We start from the raw sequence: 23,151 nt of genomic DNA, 5'->3' as shown, positions 1-23,151 counted from the left end.
ACACCCTCATGCTTTAAGCATCTCTGTCATTCCCAAAACTACTCGCTAGGATGAGTCCTCTTTAAATTCAACAGGGTGGCTTCAGGCCAAAGATATCCCATTCATCCAATTAACTCTACTTGCTCAGCTCTTATCTTTTATTTCAACTATTGTGTACTGCACTTTGTTTTCTGTTTAGGCCTTAACTTAATCCTTGATGTCTGTTTGATATGCTATTTTAGCTTTTTAGAAAGATCCTATTTCCATTTCTTCTCTCTCTCTAGTTTACACTGGTTTTTAGCATCTGTATTGTTTTGTTTTTTTTTCCCCTGCAGCCCTCCCTTTGTTTTGCTATAACACCCTTGGTAGCCAAAGTCCCTGGTCTTGAATTGCTATTCCTCACAGGTCAGTGTAGCACTCCTCACTTCTAACACTTTCCTCTAACAAATGCCTTTGCAGATCTGTCTTTTCAACTGTTAGCTGTTTAGAGGGCATTTTATGGCCATATCAGAATATATGGAGTAGCGCTAAAGTGAAAACATTAGCACTAGGGGGTAAACACGGTCCAGGGGTTGGAAAAATTCAACTAAGTGTTGTGATAAAGAAATCTTATTAAAATATTTAGTTAGAAGCAAGGCCAAAGTTTCCTTACAATCTTGCTGCAAAAGCAAAAGGTTCCTTATATGTCAAACAAAGGTTTACTCTCCTTAGGACAATTTGATAGGAAAGAGAATGATTATGTAATCCTTTGTCTGGGTATGTTTTTAAAAATCTAGTTTAGTAGAGGTCACTAGACTTTTCAATGGCAGTCATTTGGGTTTGGGGAATGGACTTTCCTAGAAAAAATCATATCAAAAATAAATATAATAATTATGGATGAGCATTTATGTGTACCTGACATTTACATATGTTATTTCATCTATTCTGAAGTGGGAAAAGTCAGCATTCCTGCTGCCTGTCACTACCAGAACCAATAACTAGAGATAAGAATTTGATCTTTATAGACCCTTTATTCAGATACCTGTGACCTGAGAAGACAGTGGGTTATGTACCCTAAAGACCATCTTAACATCTTATCTCAAGCAGACCTTTTTATAGGAAGAAGAAAAGCTAGTAGGTAAGGGGTTTGGAAAAAAAGGTTAATCAGATAAGAGTTGCAACCCAGAAGCAATTTTTCTAGTATTTCTTTATCTGCTGATCCACAATTCTTTTTTTTTTTTAAAAAGATTTCACTTATTTATCTTTAGAGGGGAAGGAAAGGAGAGAGGGAGAGAAATATCGATGTATGGTTGCCTCTAGCGCATCCCCTGCTGGGAACTGGCCTGCAACACAGGCACATGCCCTGACTGGGAATTGAACCATGATCCTTTGATTCACAGGCCCATGCTCAATCCACTGAGCTACACCAGCCAGGGCTGATCAACAATTCTTTATCTGTGTCACAGACATTCCCTCCCTACAACACAATGGCTCAGGTATCATTTCCATCACTTTCAGACCCCCTAAGACACAAAGGATGAATTGCTTGTTGACCTTCTGGAGTCACGTAGGTCATGCATTCCAGTTCCCGGAATAACAGCTTTCCACAAGCATCACTTAAGCCTAAGTACTACAGCTAAAATCTTTAATGAGTTCCCCTATCAATACAACAATCACTGAGGGGTGGGGTAGAGTAATTCATACAGGACCACGTGGTGGTAAAGAAGGCTTTGAACTCAGCTATTTCTGACTCTAGAGCCTGTGCTTTCCACTATTCCCCCTCCTCAACCTCCCTTGCTCATAAGACACTTGTTAAAACTGCAGATTTCCAGGCTTCTCTTATACATTCTGGTTCAGTGGGTCCGGCACAGAGCCATGGAATCTATTTTTATCAAGATCTTTAGGGGAGTCTACTGGGCAGACAGATTTAGAGAACCCTTCCTCTCTAATGCTAGGTAATAAAAATAAGCTTTTCTCCATCTCTAAATTCCCAGTATTTATGTATTCTAAAGAAGTTAAACCAAACCAGCACATTATCTGATTTGTAATGAGAGGCAAAAGTTTTCATTCAGAAACAAAAAGCCAATTTCTAGTTCTAAGCCCCCTTTCCTTCAACATATCAACATGATTGGGTCCACCTTTGAAAACAAGCTGCCACCTAATCTTTCTTTTGCCTTTCCAGTTGAAGAGCCACTGGAGTTCATGGTCTGTCGTTCCTTACTTCTCCTTACTCCTCGGCCTACTCTAATTCAGCTTCTGCTTTACGCCTCTGTAGAAACTGTGCTCTTCAGTAATAACTTCCTGGTTGGATTTATATTAGCTCTTACCTAGACTGACTTTCCTAGAACAAGTCTTAGTTCTAGTAATGTTTATCTGAAAATTGCCTAAGTATTTTATCAGAAATGCCCCTTCCTTCACAGAAAGAGGTTGTTGATTACATCAAGTAAAATGATCTTTTCCAGACCAGATTTGAAACCATTTTCCTTTTACAGCTGGCAGCTAATTTAGAAAAGCAATGGATAAGATATGCAGTCCAGGGGAAGTGATGAGCCAAAAGCTGAAACAGACATCTGGAAGGAAAGAGCATGGCCAGATGCAACAAAGTCCAGAAGGAACAGTGTAGATAATGAACAGAAGGGGCAATGCGGAGCTACACCTGACTAAACTCTTCCAGCCCCAGGAATAGGGTAGAGGCTTGGTATTTATAAAATGAATGTAAGGAAGGATAAGTCTCTGTAATCATTTACTTATTGAGTTTATTATACCTTATTAGAAGGTTACAGCTAAGAAATTATTTTCTCACTTCATTATACCCAGTACAACAGGAGAAATTTTTAATAGATTAACTTTTACATTCTCTTGAATGACTCTGCTTGATCTTTCTCTTTCAATTCAGTGATCTAATACAATCTGGGACCCTGACTACAGTCATGGCTACATTGCTGAGCTTAATTAAATGTGGCCAAGACTAAATTTCTTCCCTGAAAATGGTGAAATGCTCATTATTTCAAGTCTTGTTTTGGTTTTATCTCTAGTTTGATCTGTAAAAAAACTTTTCTTATTTTTTCTTCTTATTTCTTTTATTCCATTACTTACTACCTCATCTTTTTCTCATAAGACTCTCATTTCCTTTCAGTTAATGTTCTCAGCAAATTTTTGCAACATTAGGTAATCTCCAAAAATGCAGCACAATCTAATAATTTATTTCAACTGCAATCTTCACTAAAAACTTGGTTTTATTTAATACAATTTTAGTATTTGCATATAGATCTTTAAAGCACACATGTTATTCTTTCAATCTAATCTTATTCCAAGGGTGGGGCAGATATTATCCAGGTTTTCTTCTTCTTTTTCTTTTCCTCCTCCTCCTGTTCTTCCTCCTGCTTTCACTCTTCCTCCCCCTCCTCTCCTCCTCCTCTCCCCCTCCCCATCTCCTTCTTCTTCTTGTATTCTTGCCCTCAGTCTCAAATAAACATTCATCTTATAGCTTTAATTATAGCAAATGATCAATAAATGCTTAATGATGATAACACTTTATATTAGTCAAAGCTTTTTAACATGTCATTTAATATTAATATTGTGCTGTGGGTAAGGCATATATTATTTATAACATATTTTTAATATATATGTTGTTGATTATGCCATTACAGTTATCCCAATTTTTTCGCCTTTGCCTCCCTCAGCCTGGTACTCTGATTCCCTCCAGTAGTTTCCCTTCTTAGTTCATGTTAATGGGCCATGTATGTAAGTTCTTTGGCTTCTCCATTTCCTATACTGTTCTTAACATCCCCCTATCTATTTTGTACCTACCAATTATGCTTCTCAATCCCTGCAACTTTTCACGCATTCTCCCCATTCTCCTCCCAGCTGATAACCCTCTAAATGATCTCCATATCTATAGAGATTCCCTAGGCATGCCTCCTGATTTTTGTCCACCACATATGAAAGTGGGTTCATCTGTTTCATTGGCTGCTGCAGCCACCTTGCTGCCAACCTTGTCACTGCCACACTGCATCCTCCCTTGTCTCTGCTTCTCCTACCTGTCTAGATGAATATGGCTTCTTAAATCCTTGGTTGTCAGACTTTCATACAGTTTGATTTTCTGGAAGTTCTGGGTTTTTTGTTTTGATGTTAGTTATGATCTTCTTATGGTTCTGCAAGAAACTGAAGTGTGTCTATTTACGCCTCCATCTTGATTGGTAGTCCTCATTTAGGTTTTTAAAAAGTAAGTATGGACTGTCCTCCTGCGGTGATGATTTTACACAATTATCATCTGCCTAAATCTTTTATGCGAAATATTGATGTCAGCAATGTAGAAACAGTGTTATTTTAGGGGTCAAAAGTTCATATAAATATTTCCAGATGTTAATGCCAAACGTTATGATTTAGTTTTTGGTAGGCACCTATGCTAACCATTATACCACCAAAGCCATGGCATTATGGTTTAATTTTTAACCAGGGACAGATTTTCTATATTTCAGGACACATAGATCCAAATTCATTTTAGAATCTGGCCACATCCACATTCCAAACAAGTTTTTATTTAAATACAAATAAAATATGAGCAGTTGGTGAAAAAACACACATTAGACTGTGAATCAAAGAAGTCAGTTAAAGTGGAGCTATTCAAAAAGGTATTATTTATCTAAAGTATTTTATTTTAGTATAAAATTAAAAAATGAATATTTTACCAGCATTTTGATTTGGGGCCAAGGCTTTTATTAGCATTGTTATTATTTTTAAAGCAAGAGGAAGGAAGGGAGAAAGAGAGAGAGAAATATCGATGTGAGAGAGAAACATAGATTGGTTGTCTCTTGCATGCCCCTAACTGGGAACCTGACCCACACCCACACATGTGCCCTGGCTGGGAATTGAACTGGTAACCTTTTAGTTCACAGACCAGTGCTCAATACACTAAGTCACACCAGCCAGGGCATTAATATTATTTTTGAGTAGTCTGCTGATGTTTTGGTGCTATTTAATTTAGAACTATTCTGGATTTTATGACTTCTATTTTTGATTTTTCATAAATTTTTTGCCCATATACAATTTAATTTTTTTCTCAGATATCTTTTTTGAAGTCATTCCAAAACATCCAACTTAGTTTTTTAACCCAATAAAACTTTCTTTTAACAAATTATTATTTTTGTATATTATTTATTTAATTAGATAACTGAATACAAGTACAATTGACATAAGTAGGTTTAGAATCAAACAATGATCCTCAAAAAGTAGACACCTCACCCAGTGACCACTAAAAAGTAGAAGTTAGGGTGTCGAAGGGAGAAAAATTGGACAACTATAATAGCATAATCAATAAAATATAACAACAACAACAATAAAAAGAGTAGAAGCATACCCAAGCCTACCTGCTTGGCCTTGAGTCTTTTTCTTGTTCTGGGAGCCTGTGTATGTAACTAAGCAGGAATGAAGAGCATTTGTGAGACAATTAAGTGATGATTAGTTTAAAGAGCTTCTATCATACTCGACTTTTGTTAGACCTATGAGAACAATTTTCAAAAAAAGCATTTTAGTGTGCCATTTATATTGTCTATTAACATTAACTGACTTCTTCATGACTGGTCCTTCGTGGACTTAAAAGTACTGATAAAATTTGTCCTAGCAATAGAGGTCATTTTGCATTTCTGAAATAATTCAATTCAAATTATTTCACATGAACTGAAAAGTATTTAAATGCCTATTCTATCACAAGAGGGCACTCATGCCCCATTCTTTTAAGCAAATGTTTCAGGCATTGATGTGAGAGGAATTACCACTGAAATAAAATTTAGACCTATAAATTAAATTTCAAGTTCAGTAAATTGGCAGAAAGGAGGATTAGTGATTCTGTTTATGAAAATACAGAGATTCTTGATATATTAATATCATAAAAGGATTTTCAAACATAGAATATAAAAGTATGTATGTAAGACCTGCTATGTTAAACAATATTTAATTTTTTTGATGAGTCATTCGAAATTTTTCACTATCTTTATTTATTACTTATTTTTTAAAAAATTTATGTATTTATTTAGAAAGAAGGGAAGGGAGGGAAATAGAGAGGGAGAGAAACATTGATGTGAGAGAGAGACATTGACTGGTTGCCTCTCACAAATGCCCCAGCTGGGGACCAAACCTGCAACCCAGGCATGTGCCCTGACGAAGAATTGAACTTGTGACCTTTTGCTTTGCTGGATGATACCCAGCCAACTGAGCCATACTGGCAAGGGCTTCAGTATTTTTAAATGCAATAATCATTGTATTGATTACTGAATGACTGCAATGAGATTTTAATTATCTATCACAAAAACAATCAACATTATTAATCATCTACTCTTTGTTGTTTCTTTTCTTTGGACAATAGAATTTTAAAGAATGTATCAGGTATTGCATCAATTAATTTAAGTTGTGGCTTTAATAATTGTAGCTTGTATTAGTTATCTATTTCTGACTAACAAATTACTCCCAAACTTAGTGACTTAAAATAACAATCATCATCTTACAGTTTCAGAGGCTCAGGAATCTGCGAGCATCTTTGCAGAGTGCCTCATGCTTAGGGATTCTCACAAGGTGGCAGTCAAGCTCTTGGCCAAGGCTGCTGTCATTTCAAGGCTCAATTGGGACTGAAGAATTTGCTTCCAAGCTCACTCCCACGGGCCTCTCCACAGGGCAGGCTTACAACATGACAGCTGGCTTCTTCCTGGCCAAGTGATGTAAGTGGGAAAAAGAGTGAGTGCCCAAGATGGAGGCCACAGTCTTTTTAATAACCTAATCTCTGAAATGACATCCTACTACTCCTACTATATTTAGTTAGTAGGAGTCAGTAAATCTAGCCACACTCTTGGGGTGAGCATTACGCAAGGGTGTGAATACCAAGAGATAGGGGGCTTTGAGTACCAACATAGAAGCTGCTGCTACATAGCTGGATAAAGATGGAACCAAATAAAGGGAGAAATCTCCCCAGGTAGTTAGGATCAAGGATTATTACTTTGTCGGCAGATAAATATGAACATGACAGAGTTATAGTACTTGAAATTTTAACCAGAATAGTATTAAAATATTTGAATTTAAACTCAAGTTGTTTTAATTTTTTTGTTAATCAAAAATTGTGTGTGGCATAAATAAATACGTAAATTGAAAGAATGAATGAAAAATTGCTAAGATTTGAAAGAAAACAGAATCTAAAATGTTAGATTTGGGGTTGACAACATGGAAAGGACTAGGTGGTGCTGGAGCTGCTTTTTGAGCCCAAGGCAGAGGCAAACCTGGGCTATGGTATAACACAGAAAGTGTGAAGGTCAGATCACCAATTGCAGGAGTTTCCTGTGCTCCTCAAGGAAAACCTCACATGAAGAACTTCTTGTATCCTCAAAGAATGGACAAGTATTTCAGTGGCTTTATTACTTCACTGGGACCTTTGGACTTCAGCCTGGGCTTTCCTTATAGAGTGACATAATTGTCACTTGTCCACCTTTACATGGCAAAAAAACAATGGAGGGGTTTTGCTAGTTTTGTGGTACTCTGAGAGGTGATCATTTGGGCATTACTTTCATATTAACTTTATACCTTTCCTAAGTATAAATTAAAATATGATGCTCACCTCTTATTTTAATGTTTATTTTTAAATCTTTATTTTTTTAAATTATTTTTTTACCTTTGAAAAAATATTTTAAATTATTTTCTATTTTTAAATTTTATTTTATAGGTTATGCTATTATAGTTTTTCCCTCTTTGTACCCCTCTAGCCAGTGTTCCACCCACTGTCACAGGCAATTCCCACAACATTGTCCACGTCCACAGGTCATACATATCTGTCCTTTGACTACTCTATTCCCTATGCTATAAATTATATCTCCATGACTATTCTATAACAACCAATTTGTATTTATAGTCCCTTCACCTTTTTTGCCCATCTCCCTGACTACCATCCCTCTGGCAACCATCAGAACACTCTCTGTATCTATGTTTCTGCTTCTGTTCTGCTTGTTTATTTATTTTGTTTCTTAGATTCAATTGCTGAATCTAAGGGACAACTCTAGGACAACTCTGGGAATAATTTATTGCCATTTTATTATTCATATTTTTTATCTTTTTCTTAAAAAGACTGGTTTGTGGTGATGAACTCCTTTAGCTCTTTCTTGTCTGGGAAGCTCATTATCTGTCCTTTGATTCTAAACGATAGCTTTGCTGTATAGAGTAATCTTGGTTGGAGGTCCTTGCTTTTCATCACTTTGTATATTTGTTGTCCTACCTTTTAGCCTGCAAGATTTCTTTTGACAAATTAGCTGACAGTCTTATGAGATTCCCTTACAGGTAATTAACTACTTTTCTCTGGCTGCTTTTAAGAGTCTCTCTTTGTCTTCAACCTTTGACATTTTAATTATGTGTTTTGGAATGGGTCTCTTTGGGTTCATCTCATTTGGGTGCATCTCTGCACTTCCTTGACTTTTATGTCTATATCCTTCTCCGAGTTAAGGAAGTTTTCTGTCATTTTTTCAAATGGATTTCCAATGTCTACTTCTCTATATTTTCCTTCTAGCACCCCCATGATGCAAATGTTGGTATGTTTGAAGTTGTCCCAGAGGCTCCTTACACAATCCTCATTTTCTTGGATTGTTTTTTTCTTCTTGCTGTTCTGATTAGTTGGTTTTGCTTCCTTATATTCTAAATCACTGATTTCATTTTTGGCTATATCCACTTTGCTGTTGATTTCCTGTAATTGTGCTTTATTTTCATTAGTGTATTGTTTTCGACTGGATATTTATTTATTTATTTATTTATTTACTTACGTATTGTTGTTCAAGTACAGTGGTCTCCATTTTCCCCCATCACTGCCCCCAGCCCCACCCATCCCCACCTCCCACACAATGTTCCTTGACGACCCTTCCCCTCCCCCTCCATTATTCCCTTCCCCCTTCCCTCTGGTAACTGTCAGTTTGTTCTTAATTTCAATGTTTCTGGTTATATTTTGCTTGCTTGTTTGTTTTGTTGATTAGGTTCCACTTATAGGTGAGATCATATGGCATTTGTTTTTCACTTCCAGGCTTATTTCATTTGGCATAATGCTCTCCAATTCCATCCATGCCATTGTGAAGGGTAGGAGCTCCTTCTTTCTGTTGTATAGTATTCCACTGTGTAAATATTCCACAGTTTTTTAATCCATTAATTTATTGTTGAGTACTTGGGTTGTTTCCAACACTTGGCTATTATAAATTGTGCTGCTATGAACATTGGGGTGCATAGGTTCTTTTGAATTGGTGTTTCAGGATTCCAGCAGTGGAATTGCCAGTTCAAAAGGAAGTTTCATTTTTAGTTTTCTGATGAAATTCTATACTGTTTTCCACTGTGGGTGCGCCAGTTTGCATTCCCACCAACAGTGTACTAGGGTTCTCTCTTCTCCACAAACTCCTTAGCATTTGTTGTTTGTTGATTTGTTTATGATGGCCATTCTCACTGGTGCAAAGTGGTATCTGACTGTTGTTTTAATTCGCATCTCTCTGATGGCTAGTGATGCTGAGCATCCTTTCATATGTTTCTGGGCCCTCTGTATGTCCTCCTTGGAGAAGTGTCTGTTCAGGTCTTTTGACCATTTTTAATTGGATTGTTTGTCTTCCTGGAGTACACTTGTGTGAGCTCATTACATATTTTGGAGATCAAACCCTTGTCCAAGGTATCATTGGCAAATATATTTTCCCGTACGGTTGGTTCCCTTTTCATTTTGCTGATGTTTTCTCTCTCAAGGACCTGTATCCAAGATTGCTCTATCCAGCAAAGCTATCATTTAGAATGGAAGGGCAGATAAAGTGCTTCTCGGATAAGGTCAAGTTCAAGCAGTTCATCATCAAGAAGCCTTTATATGAAATGTTAAAGGTAGTTATCTGAGAAAAAGAAGATAAAAATATGAACAGTGAAAGGACAGCAAACTCACAGTTATTAACAACCACACCTAAAACAAAAACAAAGTAAGTGGATAGCTGAAATAGGAGTGGAGCCACAGAAATGGAGGTCACATGGAGGGTTAGCAACAGGGGAGTGAGAGGAGGAGAAGGACGGAAAAGGTACAGAGAATAAGTAGCATAGGTGATGGGTAGAAAATAGACAGGGGTAGGGCAAGAGTAGTGTGGGAAATATAGAAGCTAAAGAACTTATGACACATGGACATAAAGGGGGGGAATGTGGGTGGGAGAGGGTGTGCAGGGTGGAGGGGAATGAAGGGGGGAAAAAGGACAACTGTAATAGCATAATCAATAAAATACATTATAAAAAATAAAATATATATGTATATTAGTAAAAATGCTTAGGGGATGATACATTTTATGTTATATATATATTTTAGCATAATAAAATGTTTTTTAATAAAAAAAATCTAAAAATGGAATTGCCTTTTGACCCAGTGATGCCACTGTTGGGAATACATCTTAAGAATCCTGAAGCACCAGAAGAATATATGCACCCCATATTTGTGGTAGCAATCTTTACAATTGCCAAGATTTGGAAACAATCCAAGTGCCCATCAGTAAATGACTAGATTAAAAACCTGGGGTACATCTACACAATGGAACACAGCAGAAAAAAGAAAGAATCCCTACCTTTTGAAACACCATGGATGGAACTGGTGACTATAATGCTAAATGAAATGACTCAGCCAGTTAAAGACAAATACCACATGATCTCACAAGTGGAATCTAATGAACAAAATAAACTAACGAACAAAATAGAACCAGATGCATAGAAACACAGAGCAGACTGACAAGTGTAAGAGGGAAAGAGGGGGTGAAGGGGACTGGTTGAAAGAAGGTGAGAGGATTAGTCAAAGAACGTATATGAATGACCCATGGACATGGATAATAGTGTGGGGATTGACTGTGGGAGTTAGGAATGCACTGGGTGGAGGGGCACAAAGGGAGAAAAATTGAGACAATTGTAACAGCATAAACAATTAAATATTTAAATTATAAAAAAAAGATTGCGTTTATCTTTGTAGGGAACTGTCAAATGTCTTCCAAAGTTGATGTAAGATACTGCATCCCCACCAGTGATGAGTAAAAGTTACTGTTGTTCCAAATTCTTGTAAGCATTTGGTGTTGTCTATGTTTTGGATTTTAGCAATTTTTATTGTTGTATGGTGGTATTTTATTGTTTTATTTGCAGTCCCTCAATGATATGTGATGTTAAAGGTCTCTTCCTATGCTTATTTGCTATTCGTGTATCTTCTTTGGTTAGGTATCAGATCTCTTTTGTCTGCTTTTAAATTGAGTTGTATGTTTTCTTACTGTTGAGTTTTAAAAGTTTTTTTAAAATATGTATTTTGGATATAAATACTTTAGTAGATAATTATTTTCACAAACATTTTTCTCCCAGTCTATGGCTTGTCTTTTCATTCTCTTAACAGTGTCTTTCACAGAGCATAAGTTTTAGTGAACTCCAATTTATCAATTATTTCTTTCATGAATCCTGCTTATGGTGTTATATCTGAAAACTCATCGCCAACTTCAGTATCACCTAGCTTTTCTCTGATGTTGTCTTTTAGAAGCTTATAATTTTGTGTTTTACATTCAGGTCTATGACCTATTTTTAATTTTTAAATTTAATTTATTAGGGTGACACTGGTTAACAAAATTATACAGGTTTCAGGTGCACAGTTCTACAACAGATCAGATGTACACTGTATTGTATGTTTACCACTCTAAGTCAAGTATCCATCTATCACCATTTATGCCCCCATACCCTTCCTCCTCCAGCTCTTCCCATCACCCCTACCCCTGGTAATCAGCACAGTTGGTAATCAGCACAGTTGTTCATGAGTCTTTTCTATTTTTTTTTTTTTTTGCTCAATTTCTTCACCTCCCCAGGACTGCCCCCTACCCAGAGTGGCCAGCTTGCTCTCTATGAGTCTGTCTCTATTTTGCTTGTTAATTAATTTTGTTCACTAGATTCCAAATATGAATTAAGTCGTATGATACTTGTCTTTCTCTGACTGGTTTATTTGACTTAGCATAATGCTTTCCAGATCCACCCATACTGTCTCAAAGGGTAAGATTTCCTTATTTTTAATGGCTGAGTAGTATTCCGTTATATAAATGTACCACAGATTTTTTTATCCACCCATAGGTAGGTGAGAACTTGGGCTCCTTCCAGGTAATGGCTATTGTAAATAGCACTGCAATGAACATAGGGTTGCATATATTCTTTAGAACTAGTATTTTGAGTTTCTTTGGAGGAATTCCCAGAAGTAGAATTCAAAAGAGTTCCATTTTTTAAAGATTTTATTTATTTTTAAAGAGAAGGGAAGGGAGGAAGAGGGGGAGTGAAATATCAGTGTGTAGTTGCCTTTAGCCCACCCCCTACTGGGGACATGGCCTGCAACCTAGGCATATGCCCTGACTGGGAATTGAACCAGTGATGCTTTGATTTGCAAGCCCATGTTCAATCCACTGAGCTACACCAGCCAGGGCTGAGAGTTCTATTTTTAATTTCTTGAGGTACCTACATATTGCTTGCCACAGTGGCTGCACCAGTCTGCATTCCCATCAACAGTGCACAGGGTTCCTTTTTCATCACATCCTCACCAACACTTATTTGTTTTTATAAAAGTTGTAGGATCTGTTGAGGTTATTTATTTATTTATTTTACGTGTGGATATCCAGTTGTTACAGTACCATTTGTTGAAAAGACTATTGTTATGGGCCAAATTGTGTTCCTCTGCATATGTTGAATCCCTAACCCCTAGTTCTTTAGAATGTGACTATATTTAGAGATAGAGCCTTTTAAGAGATAATTTAACTAAGATGGGTTGTTTGGATGGGCCACAATTCAACTGACTGATGTCCTAATTAAAGAAGAGATTAGAGACACAAGGACCATACAAAGACCTAGAGGTGAACCTATGAAGACACAGTGATAAAGGGGACATCTATAAGCAAAGGAGAAAGGCCTCAAAATAAACCCAACTCGCTAATATCTTGATCTGGGACTTCTAGCCTCCAGAATGGTGACAAAATTTATGTTGTTGAAGCTACTGAGTTCATAATATTTTGTTATGACAGTTCTAGCAAACAGATACTGTCCTTTCTCCATTGAATTACCTTTGCTCCTTTTTCAAAGATCACTTGTCTATATTTGTGTAGGTCTATTGCTGAACTCTCTGTTCCGTTCCAATGATGTATTTGTCTGCTTCCTTCCACCAATACCAAACTGTCTTGATTACTGCAGCTGTAAAGTGAGTCTTAGAGTCAGGTAGCGTCAGTCCTCCAACCTTGTTGTTCTTCTTCAATAACGTTCTGGCTATGCTGAGTTTTTTGCCTTTCCACGTAAATTTTAGAATCAGTTTGTCAATATAAATAAAATAACTAGCTGTCGTTTTGATTGGGATTGCATTGAATCTATAGATCTAAATTGGAAGGACAAAGATCTTAACAATATTGAGTCTTTCTATTCATGAATGTGGACTATCTTTCCATTTACTTAGATATTCTCTGATTTAATTCAGCAGAGTATATAGTTTTCCTCATGTGAATCTCATATATATTTTAAAGAGTTATACTCAAGTGTTTATTTATGGGGGGTTGCTAATGTTAATAATGTTAGCTTTTAAACTTTGAATTCTAATTTTTCATTGCTGGCATGTAGCAAAGCAACCGACATATGTTAGTTTCCCTTGGGGACAGGCAATTGTTAAGGAAAATAAAGTGCTCTGGGCCTACGTAGAAATGGTTGCTTTTGTACTCTGTATGCCAGAGACATCATGGGAGTTTTTCTCTGATATTCTTCACCTTGAGAACCTGGTGGGGCTCCTGGAGATAAAACTCATATTAGTTCTAGGGCCGCCTTGCACCTGGACCCCCAGGAGTTTTTGTGTTTTAAGCTAGTCCACATTCAATCTCTGAAAATTAGTAAATTATATTTTAAGTGTTTCTTGCAGCAACTTCTGGTTCAGGGAGCTGTGATTCTGTGTAATTTGCCCGTCTCACCAGTTTTCAGGGTGATGATTTACCCTGTGACCTCAGTTTTATGGTGGATCTAAGCAGAAATGTTGATTTTTAATTTTTTCAGCTCTTTTCTAGATGTGAGGATGGGAGTTAGAATTTCCAAGCCCTTTACATGTTATACTGGAAACTGGAAGTCTTACAGTATTTTCTAAAGTACCAGACACCTCAGGTACTATAAAAGTAACTGATAATAGCATTATCTTGAACAATGTAAGGATTCTTAAAACTATAACATTTATTTTAGCAAATTTTATATTAGGTGATTATTAAGGGAAATTTTAGTTCTGTTTAAAATAAGAATAAAGTAATTGAAAAAGCAGTCGGTAATTGGTCCTATCACTCAACAGCATGACTGTTCACATTATAGTATCTTGCTCTCTCCTACCTCCTCCTTTGTCCCTTCCTTCCTCTGCTTCTTCATGTTTTGTAAAGTGCCTACAATTTATTATTCTCTGTGCTAGATACAGGTTCTTTTGAGTTTCTCGTACCTGTATTATTGTGTGCCTGTTTGCGATGTGATGAACTCACTCCTCCCAACCATTTACTCTGGTTTGACAAGTACTGGTCTGATATAACAGTGCCACCTGGTTTTACTTGGAATGAAGAACTTCTACTTTTAGAAATGTACAAAGGAATAGCTATCTCCTGGTTGTACTTGGTGATGAGATAGTTATCCAAATGTGTTTATACTATTGTTCTTTAGATTATCACAAAATAAAAATATAAAAATATGGACTTCCCAGGATACAATTCGTCATTACCCTTTTTTTTTTGTTAAAAAAAGCTCCTTTTATGGTATGTATAAGGTTTTACTTAAAGCTCTTTACCTTAGCTTTAAGTAAAACCCCTTCTTCATATACCCTCCACAAAAAACTATTTGCAAAACATGCAAAAAGAAGTATAAAGAAACCTTATTGTGTGAATGTATATTTATTTATGTGTACAAAACTCTAATGTATATTTTATCATAGATATAATTTCCTACCTTAGATTCCAACAGCAATGTTTAAGCCAGTAAATTCTTAAGATTTACCAACACGTTACTGAGTTACTTTACAATGCAGAAAACCTTTCCACTATTAGGATTTGAGAAAGGAAACAGAACAGTACCTGACATTGAGAAGCTGGCCTGGCATTCACAGCGAGGCCATATTTTTCTCCTATGAGAAACAAATAATCTCACCAAATACCAATTTCAGACAAGGTTACTCTGAGGCCATGATAAAATGAGACAGAATAAGGCCACTTCTTAATTTTATCTAAGCACAGACATAAACGAGGTTACTATGGCACCCCAAAATATTCACAGAACACCCCTATCAGCCAAAATGAGTGACTGCTATTTCTTTACCAATTACAGTTTTTATTCTTGTGCTAGTCTCTTCTTTCATGAATAAGATTTATTGAGCTATTCAATCATAGCCTCTCCCCCAAACCACCTAATCAAAGTCCAAATCTCTGTAATTGGTTCATTCTGCCATTCTCTGGCTGAGACAACTCACAGTTCTCCATGTTGTATATTCTGTCTGCACCAAGGAACGAACACAACTTGTTTAGCTATGGATGTGTTTCTGGTGGTTCTTTGGCTGAAAGCATTGACAGAATATCTAAATAAATTAAGTAATTAGTTTGTTCAGCAAACTTTAATTAAGCTTGTAGTATGTGGTTCCAAACTGCTTGAGTGTTTTGGTTTAAAATCTTTGAAAATATGATGAAAATTACAGACCCTCTTGATGAAAAAATAAACTTTTACTCAAAGATTCACCCATATTTTCAGGGGATTACAGACCTCTTTGATTAAGAGTTTGAATCTAGTCATTAGAATAAGATGCACTCTGCTTTCAAGGATCAGCACAAGGACATAAGAGACATATTTTTTTTTACCAATAAAGAAACATTCTTCATATAGAGATGATTTGTAAATGAAAACTACCTACTAAATAGTGAACCCGGGCTATGTACGAATACATAGGACTTGACTTACAAGGACTTGACTGTGCCTGTATGAACAATGATGACTTCACTGTACTAGTCAGTGGGAATGGTAGACACAGTGAGCTTAATTCTGTCAGTGTATTCTTTTTCCTTATGCAATATTTTAAATATTAGATAAATCTACTATCAATATATGGTAGGAACACTTTCTGAGAGAGAGAGAGAGGGTGGGGATGGAGGGAGAAGTACTGCAACATGTGGAGTTTCACACAGTGCTCCTTTTAAATGGTGCAGGATTGTTCCTCCTTTCTCATTTATGAAGTCTTTCATTCTACCACTAAGACAGGCTATAAACAAGGTGAGGGAATTGTTTTCCCAATGAAGAAAAATTGTGTTATAAGGACATGAGCATTTGCATTTGAGATGACCAAACTCTGGAAAGCCCAAAAGTCATATGTCTTTCATCACGGCCCTGGGACTGGAGGTGAAGCCCTGAATGACTGCAATTTCCTTGGTGGCAAGACTTGTATCTTATTTAGTTCTTTACCCTAACCACAGAAGGATGTATTTAATATAGGTCTGTCCAGAAAAAGTCCGGTCATTGTTAACATAACAAGAATGATTTGCTTGACATCATTGTAACCTGGCAGCCAAGGAGAAAGGACGTGATTGTGCATGCATGAACAATGATGATGACTTCATTGTACTAGTCAGTGGGAATGGTAGACACTGTTGAGTGAGCATGTGTACTTGTGGCCATCACATTCAAAATGACTGAGTAGAGCAACAAATCTGTATCAAATTTTGCATTAAGCTTGAACATTCTTCCATAGGAAACTGTTCAGATGATTTAGAAGGCCACAGCTATGAGCAACTGGTGACTGGCACCTTTATCAGGACAATGCACCATCTCATGCATTACATCTCATGCAGAGGTTTTTGGTGAAACATCAGATCTCCCAGGTGATTCAGCTCCCCTATAGCCCAGATGGTGCCCTGTGACTTCTGGCTTTTTCCAAAACTAAAATCACCTTTGAAAGGGAAGAGATTTCAGACTGTCGATGAGATTCAGAAAAATGTGAAGGGACAACTGATGGTGATTGGGAGAACTGTGTGAGGTCCCAAGGTGCCTACTTTGAAGGGAACCAAAACATCATGGTCCTATGTACAGTTTCTTGTATCTTGTATCTTCTTCAATAAATGTCTCTATTTTTTCCACATTGTGTGGCTGGATACTTTCTGGACAGACCTCATATATTCATTAAAGAAATGTGTAGTCCCAGAACTATAGTACTTCCACTCTCCTCCTATTCCTGTCTCCCTTCCTCACCCCATTTGTCCAGATCCTAAGACTACTTTTCTGCTGATTTTGCCTGTCAATCTGATCAGATTGCTAGGGAGGGTAGGGAGAGGCCACAGCAGGACATAGCCCAAGGCAATGGTATACAGTCTAGGATGGGACTGGCTGAGCAACTGAATGCCTCCAGAGCACATGGCATTATGGATAAGAAGATTTAAAATGAAAAGAGGGTAGAGACTGGCTCTCTGTCTGTCTTCTTCAGAGATGCCTGGGTGATTGTGCTGCATCTGCCTGTGTTTCCCAGCAGATGGATTTTGTATGGAAAGGAGCTATGGGAATAGCCTAGGGTTTGCCTGAGGCAGAGGGTAGCAGAGTTATCCTTTTTTGGGTATTCTAGAGGGTATTGTCTCTGAGGCAAAAGCCTGCCATTCTTCCAAAGTTGTGTTGTTTTTGTATTTTATGTTGTTTTAGTTTGTAAACTAACCCTATAGAAATAAAATAATTAAAAAGTAACAGCGGGAATAATAGGAAAACCCAGGTATAAAAGAGTTTAGCCTTAATTGATAGGTTTAAGTGATCAAAGCTGTAACTAAAGAGTTAAAGAGTTCAGCCTTAAGTGCTAGGCTTAAGTGACTAATGTATGTAGAAAACTCTTATTCCAAAATTGTGTAGCTTTTGGATAAAGACTCCTTTCCTTTATCACCAAACCTTTGCCTCTGGAATTTTGCTCAGAGGGTGGTGGCAGGCGGCAGGACCCCACTTGCTGTTCTGTAACATGGGTTCTTTAAGAGGGTCTGCTTGGGACTCCATCAATTTTTTCCACTGACTCAATTCTTGCTGATTTTGGCAGCCAGAAGTTATGGGGATTTGTCTTGCCTGGCACTGGAACCCTAGACTGGGAAGCCTGGTGTGGGGCTGAGATTCTTTGCTCCAAAGATATCCTTCTGGAACTTTTATCTAGCACATGTGGGTGTAGGACCAACCCATTCCACATCTCTGTCCCTCCTACCAGTCCAATGGACGTGGCTTCTTTAATTCCATACTTGTCAGTCTTCCATTCCACTCAATTTCTGATAGTTCTGAGTGGTGGTTCTTCTATAATTTGGTTGTAATTTTGATGTGGTTGTGGGAGGAGGTGAGCTGTGTTTACCTGTGCTGCCATTTTGACCAGAAGTTCTCGCTTTAATTTCATCTGTTAAAAAAGAAGTGTAACTCTATTTACCTATCAGCATTATTATGAGGATTAAATAAATTCATGTAAGGCCTGACACATAGTAAACACAGTAGATGTCAGCTATTATTGTACATCTCAAGTATATATTATGCATTGCTATTGGTTACATTAATATATGTAATACTAAATTATGATTCAGCAATTCATGTACTTATATAACTATAGTACTTGGTAGAAGTGACAGTTCCTTCTGAAATACTTCCATAGTATTTTCTGTCTTGAGGAACAAAGGACATTATGTCTTTATTTGTACTATGTAAGTATCCCACTAATTATAACTAGTAAAAATTATGCAGGTCCTTAACTGCCTCTGAATATCTATCGTAAATATAATAAACAAATAATATCTAATGCTGGATTTGTAAATAATGACACACATTCAATTTTTGTTTGTAATATTTACTTAGTTGTTAACTACTATAAGCAGTTTACCAACTACATTCCAATAATTTGAAAAATGTAATAAAAACTATTGTTTTAGTGATCATAATTCAATTATTAGTCATATATTTACTAGTATTTGTGTCAAACTCTAAGAATAAAAAAATAGAATAGAAAAAAGGAAGCTTTTCTTCTTTCAATCATGTTTTCTCTATTTTTTAAAAAAGAAAGGAAACCCCAAACCGAAACGAGAAGCCAAAGCAAGCATAGCAGTCATCTCTGTTAAACTACTTCTATTTCCGGTAGCTTTAGCTGTTTCCTTCTCTGGGTGGCAGAGTCCTCAGATGAGTGGTTTGTGCACTGTGGACACCTTGAACACATTTAAACTCATTTACATCGTACTTTCATCCTCATTTTTTTTTACCGTGTCATCATTGAACAAAAACAATCATATTCTCTTACTTTACATATCCTTGGCCACATCCTCATTCTCTTTGTATTCTTCCTAGTAATGGGTAATCCTTATTGTAGCACTTAGGTCTCACCGCTTCCTTTTTTTCTTTTACTAAATTAATTATTTTGGTGACACTATCTATATTTTTTACTCGAATTATGTGGTTGTAATTTACATTCTTTATCATTAGCTCTGACTTCTACATTGCCTGTGTGAAATTTCAGGGTCATCATTACAGAAAGCACAAATTATGGCTTAAACTAAGAGAAATGTACCCTCTCACAGTTCTGAAGGCCACGGGTTTGAAAACATGATGTCAGCAGAGCTTCACTCCCTCTGAAGCCTCCAGAGGAGAATCCTTCCTTGCTTCTTCTAGATTCCATGTGGCTCTTGGCATTCCTTGGCTTCTTTGGGTTCTGGCCACATAATTCCAATCTTTGCCTCTGTTTTCATAATGCCACCTCCCTTGCATGACTGTCTCCCCTTCTGTTGATCTCCTCTGTGTGTCTCTTTTGAAAGGACACTCATCATTGAATTTAGACCCCCCCTGGATAATCCAAGATATCTTTTCAACTCAAGATCCTTAATTTAATGACATCTGCAAAGACACTTTTCCCAAAGATGGTAATTCACAGATTCTGGGAATTAGGTTATGCGCATATGCATCTGGGGGTTATCATTCAACCCACCACACCAGGTATAAGAAAACACTATATAATCAAATGGCAAAGGACAGCTGATACCAGACCTACCTGTTGAGTATTAGTGAGGGGAAAGGAGAGTGAAAAACCAGAGCACACATGTTTTGTCTAAAGTGGCCAGGTCCTCCTCAACTGTAGCCGAGTGCTGACATGGGAATGTGCAGACCCACTATTGCCAGTCCTTCTGATATCCCCAGAGAATCTGGAATTCCAGATTTTTATGTGCAGGCAACTAATTAAAATCTAAAAAATCTGCTTAGTAGGTAATGCTGTGGGAAAATAAACCTGTCAATGGGTCAGATGTGGCAAGCTGCCAGTTTATGACCTCTTGTCCACAGTCTGATGTTCAGAGAACAGCTTTGATGAAAGGGCAGAGAACCTTCACTCTGGAGGTGAGAGTTGGTAAATTTAATGACAGCTGAGAAAGAAAGAAAGATGCTAATATTACCTTTGATTCGCCATTTCTTGCTGTTTTAATTCAATGAGAAACAAATAATTTCTAAACCTGAAAAGGTCAGTTTGTTTTTTTTAAGTATATTTTATTGATTATGTTATTATAGTTGTCCCAGTTTTTCTCCCCTTCCCCCCTCCATCTGTTACCCCTTTCCCTGCAGCAATTACTCCCTTAGTTCTTGTCCATGGGTCATGCATATAAGTTCTTTGGCTTTTCCATTTTCTATACCATTCTTAACATCCCCCTGTCTATATTTTGCCTACCAATTATGCTTTTAATTCCTGCACCTTTTCTCCCATTCTTCCCCTTATGATAACCCTCTAAGTGGTCTACATACCTACGGTTCTGTTCCTGTTCTGGTTGCTTGCTTAGTTTGTGTTTTAGATTCAGTTGTTGATAGTTGTGAATTTGTTGCCTTTTCAATGTTAATAGTTTTGAACATCTTTTTCTTTTTTTTCTCTTCAAAACATATATTTACCACTCCTCTCAGTATATCTTTGAGCACCTCTGCCAGAATCTCTTAGGAATGTGTGTAGCTGCCCTCCTTGGGCCTTGGTGACAAGGCTTCTCACAGTTTGTGCAATGGTGTCCTTCTCAATGCCAAACATCTTCAGCCAGCTTCCTACTTCTCACTACCTGGCCAACGGCCAGGTGAGTGACAGTGAAGCCAGGCTTGCCCACTACTGCTGAAGACACAACCTCACCTATGCCACCTTCATAGTAGTGGCTCTCCACAGTGAGGATCCTGCCCTTGGTAGCACGGGCACTGTCAAGGATGAGTTTCCCGTCCAGGGGCTTGATGGTAAAAGGGTATAACACATGAATATTGATCTTTTCTTTCTTCAGCAGGTCTGAAGCAGCCAAGGCCTCCTGCAGGGTCATCCCAGTTCCAATCACAGTCACTTGATCATCGCTTTTTAAAACTACCTTGGCTTGTCCAATCTGGAAATTCTAGTTGTTGTAATAGATGATGGCATTTTCTGGGCCACTGGTGGGGATAAAAGAGATGTCCTTTGTACTGGCTGTTAATTCCACCGCCTTCTCTGTAGACGGTCACTTGGATAAAAGAAGACAGTTGACATGGGGACTGATTGAAACATGGCCAGATCTTTCAGGGCCATCTGAGAGGGCCCCTCTTCCCCAATAGACATGCTGCAGTGGGAGCAGCAGAGGTTGACGTTGCTGTCGGAGATGGCTGCCGTGCGAATCTGGTTGAAGGCCTGCATGAAGAAGGCTGCAAAAGTGCTGCAGAAGAGTAAAGTCCTGCCTCAAGCGGCACAGCCCATGGTGATGCTCACCATGTTCGGTTCGGCAATGTGTTCAGTGAAGCGATATGAGTGCTCCTTCCTGAAGAGGTCTGAGAAGGTGGAATTCTTTGTGTCCCCCTGAGAGATGATGCAGTTGTTGGCCTGACCCAGCTTGGCCAGGGCCTGCCCGTAGGTCTTTGCAGGTAGCTATCTTGGCCCCATCCTTCTAGCTGGGTAGAGTGGGCATGAGGATATTGGTGATGTCTACTGAGGGGGTGTCCTCCTGTGGGGGAGTCGCCAGGCTCTTCTTTTTGCTCTGGATCTGGCTGTGGATTTCCTGGATGATCTGATCAGCCATGTTTTGGGGGAGGGGCTCCCCATGCCAAGACTCCTTACCTTCTATCCCCGTGATCCCTCCACCCTTGAAGGTCTTGGCAGTGATGGCTGTTGGCTTGAGCTTGCAGAGCTCCTCCACACTGTGTCTGTCCACAGTGATGGTATGTCAGCCAAAGGCCTTACAGCACTCCTGTTAGATGTTTAGCTGGTGCTGCAGGGGAGTGGGCTCACTCTGGCTCAGGTGGTTGATGTCCAAAATGGCAATGAGGTTGTCCAGCTTGTAAATGCTGGCAAAAGCCATAGCCTCCCACACGAAGCCCTCCCACAGCTCCCCATCTCCCAGCAGGCAATAGGCATAGTAGCTGGCTTTGTCAAAGTACTTGTCTGTGTAGGCACTCCTGCAAGTGGCACCGAGGCCCTGGCCCAGGGAGCCAGTGGCCACATCAGTGAAACTTTGTTTCGGGACAGATTGCCCATCTAAGTCAGAGTTGATCTTTCTCAGGTTTAGCAGCTCTGCCTCAGGTAGGAATGGCAGCCCAGATGGCATATAGGATGGGAGCTGGGTGACCCTTGGAGAGCACAAAGCAGTTGTTGTGAGGATTCCAGGGGTCCTGGGACTTTTAGTACATGGTGTGAAAAAAGAGGACAGCCGTGATCTCCTTGGTGCTGCGGCATGATGTGGGGTGGCTGGAGCTGGCTACCATGGTGGCCTGGATAGAACTGATGTGCAGGTGATTGGCCATGTCCTTCAGGGCCTGCAGCTTCTGCTGGTAAGACTTATGGTAGCCCTCCATGGCACAGCTGGGTGAGCAGGAAACTGGAGGACATGGAGGTGTGGAGACAGCATAGGGACTGAGGTAGGGACAGGCAGCGGCAGAGCTGAACATCTTTTTCTTGAATGAGACCCTTTAACATTTCCTGTAATAATGGCTTGGTGATGATGAACTTCTTTAGCTTTCCCTTGTCTGGGAAGCACTTTATCTGTCCTTCCATTCTAAATGATAGCTTTGATAGATAGAGTAATCTAGGTTGTAGGGCCTTGCTTTTCATGACTTTGAATACTTCTTGCCAGCCCCTCCTTGCCTGCAAAGTTTCTTTAACTCTCTGATTTTCTCTTGCTGCTTTTAAGATTCTCTCTTTATCTTTAACCTCTGGCATTTTAG

At 38.3% G+C, this 23,151-nt stretch overlaps 1 pseudogene; it reads right to left on the bottom strand.

Annotated features, from left to right (window-relative positions):
* Positions 1–20,866: 20,866 nt before the first annotated feature.
* LOC119048370 (transketolase-like) lies at positions 20,867–22,782 on the bottom strand (annotated as a pseudogene).
* Between the last annotated feature and the right edge of the window lie 369 nt (positions 22,783–23,151).

Source organism: Artibeus jamaicensis, unplaced genomic scaffold (assembly GCF_021234435.1).
Source record: "Artibeus jamaicensis isolate MK-2021 breed Jamaican fruit bat unplaced genomic scaffold, CSHL_Jam_final contig_387, whole genome shotgun sequence".
NCBI classification, from domain to species: Eukaryota; Metazoa; Chordata; class Mammalia; order Chiroptera; family Phyllostomidae; genus Artibeus; species Artibeus jamaicensis.
The sequence above is the reverse complement of the archived record's forward strand: the minus strand, read 5'-3'. Positions and strand labels throughout refer to the sequence as shown.